This window comes from Patagioenas fasciata, unplaced genomic scaffold (assembly GCF_037038585.1).
Source record: "Patagioenas fasciata isolate bPatFas1 unplaced genomic scaffold, bPatFas1.hap1 Unplaced_100, whole genome shotgun sequence".
In the NCBI taxonomy this organism is placed as follows: domain Eukaryota; kingdom Metazoa; phylum Chordata; class Aves; order Columbiformes; family Columbidae; genus Patagioenas; species Patagioenas fasciata.
Window position 1 is genome coordinate 190,550 of NW_027288512.1, and position 11,703 is coordinate 202,252.

The 11,703-nt window shown below is 56.6% G+C and overlaps 1 long non-coding RNA gene across 1 annotated transcript; it reads left to right on the forward strand.

Moving 5' to 3' along the window:
* Nucleotides 1-8,842: 8,842 nt before the first annotated feature.
* LOC139826732 (uncharacterized) lies at nt 8,843-10,920 on the forward strand. The gene is made up of 3 exons (XR_011736876.1): nt 8,843-8,962; nt 10,504-10,561; nt 10,780-10,920. It is a non-coding gene; the product is annotated as an uncharacterized lncRNA (long non-coding RNA).
* The last annotated feature ends 783 nt before the right edge of the window (nt 10,921-11,703 follow it).

Below are 11,703 nucleotides of genomic sequence, written 5' to 3' on the forward strand. Positions count from 1 at the left end.
CTGGGGACATTTGGGGTCCCCAGAATGTCACAATGGGCCCTGGGAACAATAGGGGGTCCTGGGACGTCACAATGGGCCCTGGAGTAAAGGGGGGTCCCCAGGATGTCACAATAGTCCCTGGGGACAAAGAGGAGTCCCCTGAATGTCATAATGGGCCCTGAGGACAAGGAGGGTCTCCACGGTGTCACAATGGGCCCTGGGGACAATGGGGGGTCCTGGGATGTCACAATAGGCCCTGGGGACAAAGGAGGTCCCCATGATTTCACAATGGGCCCAGGGGACAATGGGGCATCCTGGGACGTCACAATGGGCCCTGGGGACAAAGGGGGTCCCCATGGTGTCACAATGGCCCTGGGGATAAAGGGGGACCCCAGGATGTGTATAATGGGGCCTGGGGACAATGGGGGGTCCTGGGATGTCACAATGGGCTCTGGGGACAATAGGGGGTCCTGGGACGTCACAATGGGCCCTGGAGAAAAGGGGGGGTCCTGGCATGTCACAATAGGCCCTGGGGACAAAGGGGGTCTTCAGGATGTCACAATGGGCCCGGGGGACAAAGGGGGTCCCCAGGATGTCACAATAGGCCCTGGGGAAAAAGAGGGCTCCCCAGGATATCACAATGGGCCCTGGGGACAAAGAGGGGTCCACAGGATGTGCACAATGGGCCCTGGGGACAAAGGGGGCTCCCCAGGATATCACAATGGGCTCTGGTGACATAGGGGTCCCCAAGATGTCACAACGGGTCCTGGGGACAAGGGGGGTCCCAAGGATGTCACAATGGGCACTGGAGACAAAGGGGGGGTCCCCACGGTGCCACGATGGGCCCTGGGGACAAGGGGGTCCCCAGGATGTAACAATGTGCCCTTGGGACAATGGGGGCTCCTGCGATGTCACAATGGGCCCTGGGGACAAAGGGAGGCCCCAGGATGTCACAATGGACCCTGGGGACAAAAGGGGTCCCCGGGATGTCACAATGGGCCCAGGGGACAACGAAGCATCCTGGGACGCCACAATGGGCCCGGGGAAAAAGGGGGGTCCCCAGGTTGTTCACAATGGGCCCTGGGGACAATGGGGGTCCTGGGATGTCACAATGAACCCTAGGGACAAAGGGGGTCCCCAGGATGTAACAATGGGCCCTGGGCACAAACGGGATCCCCATGATGTCACAATGGGCCTTGGAGACAAGGGGTGTCCCGCCCTGTCACAATGGTGCCTGGGGACAAAGGGCTCCCCAGGATGTCACAATGGGTCCTGGGGACAAAGGGGTCCCCACGGTGTCACAATGGGCCCTGGGGACAAGGAGGGTCTCCACGGTGCCACAATGGGCCCTGGGGACAAGAGGGTCCCCACGGTTTCACAATGGGCCCTGGGGACAAGGGGGATCCCTGCCCTGTCACAATGGGCCCTGGGGCCAAAGGGATCCCCAGGATGTCACAATGGGCCCTGGGGACTGCGGGGGGTACTAGGATGTCACAATGGGTCTTGGGGACAAAGGGGGTCCCCAGGATGTCACAAGTGGCCCTGGGGATAAAGGGGGTCCCCATGGTGCCACAACGTGCCCCTGAGACAAAGGGGTCCCCAGGATGTCACAATAAGCCCTGGGGACAAGGAGGGTCCCCAGGATGTCAGAATGGGCCCTGGGGACAACGCGGGGTCCTGGGATGTCACAATGGGCCACGGGGACAAAGGCGATCCCCATGGTGTCACAATGGGCCCTGGGGACAAGGGGGTCCCCAGGATGTCACAATGGGCTCATGGGATAAAGGGGGTACCCACGGTGTCACTATAGGCCCTGGGGACAACGGGGGGTCCCCACGGTGCCACGATGGGTCGTGTGGACAAGGGGGTCCCCAGGATGTTCACAACGGGCCCTGAGGACAAAGGGGGTCCCCACGGTGTCACAATGGTCCCTGGGGACAACACGGGGTCCTGGGATGTCACAATGGGCCCTGGGGACAAAGGCGGTCCCCAGGATGTCACAATAAGCCCTGGGGACAAGGGGGGTCCCCAGGATGTCACAATGGGCACTGGGGACAAAGGGGGTACCCACGGTGTCACTATAGGCCCTGGGGACAACGGGGGGTCCCCACGGTGCCACGATGGGCCCTGGGGACAAGGGGGTCCCCAGGATGTTCACAATGGGCCCTGGAGACAATGGGGTGTCCCCAGGATGTCACAATGGGCCCTGGGGACAAAGAGGGTCCCCAGGATGTCACAATCGGCCCTGGGGACAAAGGGGGGTGCACATGGTGTCAAAATGGGCCCTGGGGACAAAGGGCGTCCCCAGGATGTCACAGTGGGCCCTGGGGACAAAGTGGTCCCCATGGTATCAGAATGGGCCCTGGGGACAAAGAGGGGTGCCCTGAATGTCACAATGGGCCCTGAGGACAAAGGGGGGTCCCCAGGATGTCGCAATGGGCCTTGGGGACAATGGGGGGTCCTAGGATGTCACAATGGGCTCGAGTGACAAATGGGGTCTCCATGGTGTCACAATGGGCCCTGAAGACAAAGGGGGTCCCCTGAATGTCACAATGGGCCCTGAGGACAATGGGGGTTCCTGGAACGTCACAATGGGCCCTGGGGAGAAAGGGAGGTCCCCAGGATGTCACAATGGGCCCTGGAGACAATTGGGGGTTTTGGGATGTCACGATGGGCTCTGACGACAAGGGGAGGTGCCCATGGTGTCACAATGGGTCCTCAGTGACAAGGGGGGTCCCTATAGTGTCACAATGGGCTCTGCAGACAATGGGGGGTCCTGGGATGTCACAATGGGCACCAGTGACAAAGGGGGTCCTCATGGTGCCACAATGGGCCCTGGGGAGTAAGTGGGGTCCTGGGATGTCACAATGGGTCCTGGGGACAAAGGGTGATCCTTTGATGTCACAAGGGGCCCTGGAGGCAAGGGGGTCCCCAGGATGTTACAATGGGCCCTGGGCACAAAGGGGGGTCCCCATAGTGTCACAATGGGTCCCCAGTGACAAAGGGGTCCCCACGGTGCCACGATGGGCCCTGGGGACAAGAGGGGGTCCCCATGGTGTCACAATGGACCCTGGGGTCAAAGGGGGTTCCCAGGACATCACAATGGGCTCTGGGGACAATGGGGATCCTGGGACATCACAATGAGCCCTGGGGACAAGGGGGGGTCCTGGGACGTCACAATGGGTCCTGGGGACAAAGCGGTTCCCCAGGATGTCACAATGGGCCCCGGGGACAAAGCAGGGTCCTGGGACGTCACAATGGGCCCTGGAGACAAAGGGATTCCCCAGGATGTCACAATGGGCCCTGGGGACAAAGGGGGTCGCCACAGTGTCACAATGGTCCCTGGGGACAAAGGAGATCCCCACAGTGTCACAATGGGCCCAGGGGACAAAAGGGGGACCCCAGGATGTCACAATGGGCCCAGGGGACAATGGGGGGTCCTGGGACGTTATAATGGGCCCTCGGGAAAAAGGGGGTCCACATGGTGCCACAATGGGCCCTGGGGACAACGGGGGTCCACATGGATGCCACAATGGACACTGGGGACAAGGGGGTCCCCAGGATGTCACAATGGGCCCTGGGGACAACGGTGGCTCCTGGGATGTCACAATGGGCCCTGGGGACACAGGTGGTCCCCAGGATGTCACAATGGGCCCTGGGGACAAAGTGGGGTCCTAAGATGTCACAATGGGCACTGGGGACAAAGGGGGTCCCCATGGTGCCACAATGGGCCTTGGGGACAATGGGGTCTCCCCAGGATGTCACAATGGGCCTTGTGGGGAAAGGGGTGTCCCCTGAATGTGCATAATGGGCCCTGGGGACAAAGGGTGGTCGCCGGGATGTCTCAGTGGGCCCTGGGGACAATGGGGTGTCCTGGGATGTCACAATGGGCCCCAGTGACAAATGGGGTCTCCACGGTGTCACAATGGGCCCTGGGGATAAAGGGGGGTCTCCAGGATGTCACAATGGGCCCAAGTGATGAGTCCCCACAGTGCCACTATGGGCCCTGGAGACAAGGGGGGTCCCCAGGATGTCACGATGGGGCCTGGGGACAACGAGGGGTCCTGGGACGTCACAATGAGCCCTGGGGAAAAAGGGTGGTCCCCATGATGTCACAATGGGCACTGGAGACAGTGGGGGGTCCTGGGATGTCACAATGGGCCCTGGGGACAAAGTAAGGTCCTCGGCTGTCACAATGAGCCCGGAGGACAAGGGGGGTCCCCAGAATTTCACAATGAGCACTGGGGACAAAGTGGGGTCCTGGGATGTCAAAATGGGCCCTGGGGACAAAGGGGGTCCCTTAATTGTCACAATGGGCCCTGGGGACAAGGGGGGTCCCTTAATTGTCACAATGGGCCCTGGGGACAAAGTGGGGTCCTGGAATGTCACAATGGGCCCAGAGGACAAAGGGGGTCCCCATGGTGCCACAGTGGGCCCTGGGGACAAAGGGGGTCCTGAGACGTCACAATGGGCCCTGGGGAAAAGGCAGGGTCCCCACGGTGTCACAATGGGCCCTGGGGACAATGGGGGGTCCTGGGATGTCACAATGGGCCCCAGTGACAAAGGGGGTCCCCATGGTGCGACAACGAGCTCTGGGGATAAAGGGGGTCTCCAGGATGTCACAATGGGCCCTGGGGACAAAGGAAGTCCCCAGAATGCCACAATGGGTCCTGGAAAGAAGTGGGGTCCCCACCGTGTCACAATGGGCCTTGGGGACAAAGGGGGGTCCCCAGGATGTCACAATGGGCCCCGGGGACAAAGAGGTCCCCAGGATGTCACAATGAGTACTGGGGACAAAGGCGGGGTCCCCATGGTGTCACAATGGACCCAAGTGACAGGACGAGTCCCCACAGTACCACTATGGGCCCTGGAGACCAGGGGGTTCCCCGGATTTCACAATGGGCCCTGGGGACAAGGGGGGTCCCAGGATGTCACAATGGGCACTGGGGACAACGAGGGGTCCTGGGACGTCACAATGAGCCCTGGGGAGAAAGGGGGGTCCCCACCCTGTCAGAAGGGACCCTGGGGACAAGGTGGGGTCCTGGGATGTCACAATGGGCCCTGGGGACAAAGGGGGTGTCCATGGTGCCACAATGGGCCCTGGGGAGTAGGGGGGGGGGGGTCCCCTCGGTGCCACGATGGGCCCTGGGGACAAGGGGGTCCCCAGGATGTCACAATGGGCCTTGAGGACAAATTGGGGTTCTGGGATGTCACAATGGGCCCTGGGGACAAAGGGGGTCCCCAGAATGTCACAATGGGCCCTGGGGACATTTGGGGTCCCCAGAATGTCACAATGGGTCCTGGGGACAATGGGGGATCCTGAGACGTCACAATGGGCCCTGGGGACAAAGTGGGTCCCCATGGTGTCACAATGGCCCTGGGGATAATGCAGGGTCCCCAGGATGTCACAATGGCCCCTGGGGACATTAGGGGTCCCCACAGTTTCACGATCTTAACCCTTGACACCCCCCAACTACTGGGTCCTTAGGGTTACTCCCGGGTCCCTCCTGAACTGAATCCCCGCCCGAACTCCTGGGTCTGATAGAGGGCACGAACATTTTAAGGGTTAACAAAACATAATTGGGTGCCCACTAACGAGCCAACACTTTAGGGCTGAGCCACACGAGCCCTTAGTTCAGAGCTTTAGGTGAACTCATGGTAAGGAAACCAGAACCCAGCAGTGCCAGGATCAGGAGTTTTACGGCACCAGCTGTGAACTCGAGGGGACGAGAGAACCGAGATTTACAGCAAAAAGGGGGTGCCAGGCTGGGTTCAACCGACCTGGAGCTTGGGTCCCAGTCCATTCAACACAAGGAGCCAAACCTGAGGAAGCTGAAGGAGCCTTCATCCAAAGACCCCTCCTCCAGAGCACCAGGTGGCGCCGCGCAGGCGAACAGGGGGCGTCCAGGCGGAGACTACGGCAGTGATGAGCGGGAAAGGTTATGGATGTGCGCGGGCGCTCTGGGGTCGTTGGGACACGAGCACCTCGCTGTATTTAAACGCAGCTCCTGCCGCTCGGAGCGGCGCACGAGGGGTGGAACCATCGCTCCCCTTGCGCCCGACGGCGAAACGAACGCAGCTGCTCTGGAGCCCTGCGGGGTGTGGAGGTTCATGGCTCCGGAGGCTGTAAAGTTGTTTTTGCGCCTCCGTTCCCCTCATGCCCCCCCATTCCCTTCACACCGACCCCCAATCCACCCCCCACCCGACCCCCAGCTCCCCCCCCCACCCCGACCCCCAATCCACCCCCCACCCCGACCCCCAGCTCCCCCCCCCCACCCCGACCCCCAATCCACCCCCCACCCGACCCCCAGCTCCCCCCACCCCGACCCCCCAATGCCCCCCAGTTCCTCCCCAGACTGACCCCCAATGCCCCCTCACACCGACCCCCAAGGCCGCCCCCGCACACCAACCCCCCAGTTCCCCCCTCAAACACCGACCCCCAATCCCCCCCCGGACCCTAATTCCCCCTCGCACTGACCCCCAACGCCCCCCACACCAACCCCTAATGCCCCTCACATCGACCCCCAAATCCTCCCCAGACTGACCCCTCAAATCCTCCCCAGACCAACCCCCAACTTCCCCCCCACACCGACCCCCAATTCCCCCTCACACCGACCCCCAATGTCCCCCCCCCCACACCAGACCCCAATTCCCCCACACACCGACCCCCAATTCCCCCCCACACTGATCCCCAATGCCCCCCCACACACCGACCCCCAATTCCTCCCCAGACTGACCCCCAATGCCCCCTCACACCGACCCCCAAGGCCCCCCCTGCACTGACCCCCCCACACCGACCCCCCAATTCCCCCCTCAAACACCGACCCCCAGTGCCCCCCCACTGGACCCTAATTCCCCCTCGCACCGACCCCCAATGCCCCCCACACACCGACCCCCAGTTCCTGCCCCCCACACCAACCCCTAATGCCCCTCACATCGACCCCCAAATCCTCCCCACACTGACCCCTCAAATCCTCCCCAGACCAACCCCCAACTTCCCCCACACCGACCCCCAATTCCCCCTCACACCGACCCCCCAAGCCCCCCCCACCGATCCCCAATTCCTCCCCACACCGACCCCCAATGTCCCGCTCACACCGACCCCCAGTTCCTCCCCCACACCGCCCCCCAATTCCCCCCTCACACCGACCCCAAATCCCCACCCCCACACTGCCCCCCAAATCCCCCCCTCACGCCGACCCCAATTCCTCCCCCCACACCGACCCCCAATGCCCCTCACGCCGACCCCCAGTTCCCCTCACAACCTCCACCAAAACGGCGGCGCCTCCCCCTACTCCCTCCCGCCTTTTCCCGCCACACACTCCCGGCACGTGACGCCGGCGAGGGGGCGTGGCCGGCGGCGAGGGGGCGTGGCCGCGGCGCCGGCGGGCGGGAAGCGCCGGGGCGGGAAGCACCGGGTGAGGAGATCGCGTCCCCTCGGGTCCCTCGTGTCTCTTCATGTCCCATCGCGTCCCCTCGGGTCCCTCGGGGCCCCTCGTGTCCCCTCATCTCCTCAGCACCCCCGCTGGAGCCCGCCCGTCCCTCCCCTCCAGGAGAGACCCCGGGGCTGGGGCGGATCCGCCATCAATCCCCCCACAGACTTTTTCTCTCTTTCATCCCCCTTTTCCCTCTTTTCCCTCTTTCCCCCTTTATCCCTCTTTCCCCCCTTTTTCCCTTCCCCCCCTTTTTCCCTCTTTTCCCTCTTTCCGCCGTTTTTCCCTCTTTTCCCTCTTTCCCCCCTTTTCCCTCTTCCCACTTTTCCCCCCCTTTTTCCCTCTTTTCCCTCTTTCCCCCTTTATCCCTGTTTCCCCCCTTTTTCTCCCTTTCCCCCCTTTTTCCCTCTTCCCCCTCTTTTCCCCCTTTTTCTCCCTTTTTCCTTCTTCCCCCCCTTTTCCGCCTTTTCCCTCTTTCCCCCTTTATCCCTCTTTTCCCTCTTTCCGCCCTTTTCCCTCTTCCCCCCTTTTTCCCTCTTTTCCCTCTTTCCCCTTTATCCCTCTTTGCCCCCTTTTTCCCTCTTTTTCCTCTTCCCCCCCTCTTCCCCCTCTTTTCCCTCTTCCCCCTTTTTCCCTTTTCCCCCCTTTTCCCCCTTTTTCCTCTTTCCCCCCTTTTCTCCCCTTTTCCCTCTTCCCTCTTTTCCCTTCTTTCCCCCCTTTCCCTCTTTCCCCCTCTTTCCATCTTATCCCTCTTTTCCCCCTTTATCCCTGTTTCTTCCCTTTTCCCCCCCTTTCCCTCTTTCCTCGCTTTTTCCCTATTTTTCCCTCTTTCCCCCCTTTTTCCCTCTTTTCCCTCTTTCCTCGCTTTTTCCCTCTTTTTCCCTCTTTCCCCCCTTTTTCCCTCTTTCCCCCCTTTTTCCCCCTTTTCCCTCTTTCCTTGCTTTTTCCCCCTTTTCCTTCTTTCCCCCCTTTTCCCCTCTTTTCCCTTTTTCCCCCTTTTCCCTCTTTCCCCCCTTTTTCCCCCTTTCCCCCCTTTTCCCTCTTCCCCGTTTCCCTCTCCCGTTTTCCCGTCCCTCCTCCCATTCCCGTGCAGCCCAACCCCTTCCCCCCTTTTCCCCAGAGCAGTTTTCATACAGATCCCCCCTTTCCCCCCAGCCCCGAACCCCCGGGGGTTTCTCAGCATCAGCAGCCACTTCACTCCCCCCAATTTAACTCTTTGTGTCCCTTTTCCAGGCTCTTTGGGAGCCCGGGTGTCCTGGGGCCGCTCTGGTTTTTGCTCCGGGGTGTTTGGAGCCCGGTGACCATGGACCTGTTTCCCTTGGGCGACGAGCTGCGTGGCTTTGCCCAGAGCCCCGGGCTGCTCTGCGGGGAAGCGCTGGAGCCCGACCTGGAGCCCAGTCTGAGCCTGGAGCCCGACCTGAGCCTGGAGCCCGACCTGGAGCCCAACCTGAGCCTGGAGCCCAACCTGAGCCTGGAGCCCGACCTGAGCCTGGAGCCCAACCTGAGCCTTGAGCTCAGTATTTACTACTGATCAGTATTTAGTAATGATGGTCAGTATTTATTAATGATGATCAGTATTTATTAATGGTGATCAGTAATTATTAATAACGGCTAGTATTTATTAATGACGCTCAGTATTTATTAATGATGGTCAGTATTTATTAATGATGGTCAGTATTTATTAATGACGATCAGTATTAGTGGTGATCAGTAATTATTAATAACGGTATTTATTAATGACGATCAGTATTTATTAATGATGGTCAGTATTTATTAGGGACAATCAGCATTTATTAATGATGGTCAGTATTTATTAATGACGATCAGCATTATTAATAAGGATCAATATTTATTAATGGTGATCAGTATTTATTAATAACGACCAGTGTTTATTAGTGATGGTCAGTATTTATTAATGGTGATCAGTATTTATTAATGATGGTCAGTATTTATTAAGGACGATCAGTATTTATTAATGGTGATCAGTAATTATTAATAACAGTCAGTATTTATTAATGACGATCACTATTTATTAATGATGGTCAGTATTTATTAATGACGATCAGTATTATTAATGATGATCATTATTTATTAATGATGATCAGTATTTATTAATAACAATCAGTATTTATTAGTGACAGTCAGCATTTATTAAGGACAGTCAGTATTTATGAATGGTGGTCAGTATTTATTAAGGACATCAGTATTTATTAATGATAGTCAGTATTTATTAAGGACAATCAGTATTTATTAATGATGGTCAGTTTTTATTAATGGTGATCAGTATTTATTAATAAGGATCAGTATTAATGATGATCAGTATTTATTAATGATGGTCAGTATTTATTAATGACAATCGGCATTATTAATAAGGATCAATATTTATTAATGGTGATCATTTATTAATAACGATCAGTATTTATTAGTGATGGTCAGTATTTATTAATGGCGATCAGTATTTATTAATGATGGTCAGTATTTATTAATAGCGATCAGTATTTATTAATGACAATCAGTATTTATTAATGATGGTCAGTATTTATTAATAACGATTGGTATTTATTAATGATGATCAGTATTTATTAATGATGGTCAGTATTTATTAATGATGATCAGCAATATGAATAAGGATCAATATTTATTAATGGTGATCAGCATTTATTAATAATGATCAGTATGTATTAATAACGATCAGTATTAATGATAACCAGTATTTATTAATGATGGTCAGTATTTATTAATGGCGATCAGTATTTATTAATAACGATCAGTATTAATGATGATCAGTATTCATTAATGATGATCAGTATTTATTAATGACAATCAGCATTATTAATAAAGACCAATATTTATTAATGGTGATCAGCATTTATTAATAATGATCAGTATTTATTAATGATGGTCGGTATTTATTAACGGCGATCAGTATTTATTAAGGATGATCAGTATTTACTAATGACGGTCAGTATTTATTAACGGTGGCTGGTATTTATCAACAATCGGTATTGATTAACGGTCGCTATCTATTAATGATGAGCATTTATTAACGGCAGAGCAACCCCTGCCCGCCACCGTTGCTTCTCTCGTGCAGGGTGGGAACATCTACCGCCTGCCGACCGCGGCTGGGAGGAAAACGCCTGCGCCGGGCGGTGAGTGAACCCGTGGGAGCTTGAGGGCACGTTTGCCTTAAATCCTTGTTATTTAACCCTTTTGGCTTGAAACCTTTGAGACCGAACGCCGATTGATTCCACCGGGCAAGCTCCACCTGCCTGGAGCTTCAGTGCCGACTACGCCATCTGTTCTAAAAGCGCCGTGACTTTATCATGTTGATTTTTTTACCTATTTATCCTGATTTTTGTCACTTTAGCCGCTTGGCGGCTACTCCGGTTGAGGATGGCGGCGTCTCCATGTGCCGGAACCACGGGTGGTCGGTGGACGCCGAGAGGGGGCAGGTAACGGGCACCCATGGGTGCTGCTCATTGAGCGGGGATCTGAGCGAAGGCGGCGAGGGGGACGGCGGTGCCGTCGAAGCCCTTTGCGGGGGTCGTTACCAAATTGTGCGTAACTGGATGATTTGTGAAAGTCGCTGCCGATTGAGTGGAGACGACGGGGTGAGAAAACGAGAAACAGGGAATCGCTGCGGTGTAAAGATTCGCGTTGCGCGCTCCCGCCCGGTTTGGGTCGTGTTTAGCGTAGCGGGTTTTATTATCCTCGTTATATAATGGAGAAATAATTGGGAAGAGCAGTTTGCAAAGCGCTTTGATATCCTCCAGCGCCACCGACGCTCCCGGTTCCGTTTGTGCTCAGGTGCGCGACGCGGGCGATGCAAACACCGCGAAACCATCGTTGGGAGATGGAAACGGTGCCTCCGAACCCCCGACGCTGTCCGAAAACCCCCCTGGTGATCCCGGTGTTGGTTCCAGTGACAAGGAACGAGGTGGGTGAGGAGTACTTGGATGGTTGTGCGATGATTCGGCAACCGGCGGTGCCGGAGTCGCTTCCCAGAGCACCCGTGTGTGTGTCCCTGGCTGAACCAAGGGTGCTACGTGCCCCAGAACCCCCCAAATTACACCCAAATAACACCCAAATACACCCGGGAGTAACCCTAAGGACCCAGTAGTTGGGGGGTGTCAAGGGTTAAGATCGTGAAACTGTGGGGACCCCTAATGTCCCCAGGGGCCATTGTGACATCCTGGGGACCCTGCATTGTCCCCAGGGCCATTGTGACACCATGGGGACCCACTTTGTCCCCAGGGCCCATTGTGACGTCTCAGGATCCCCCATTGTCCCC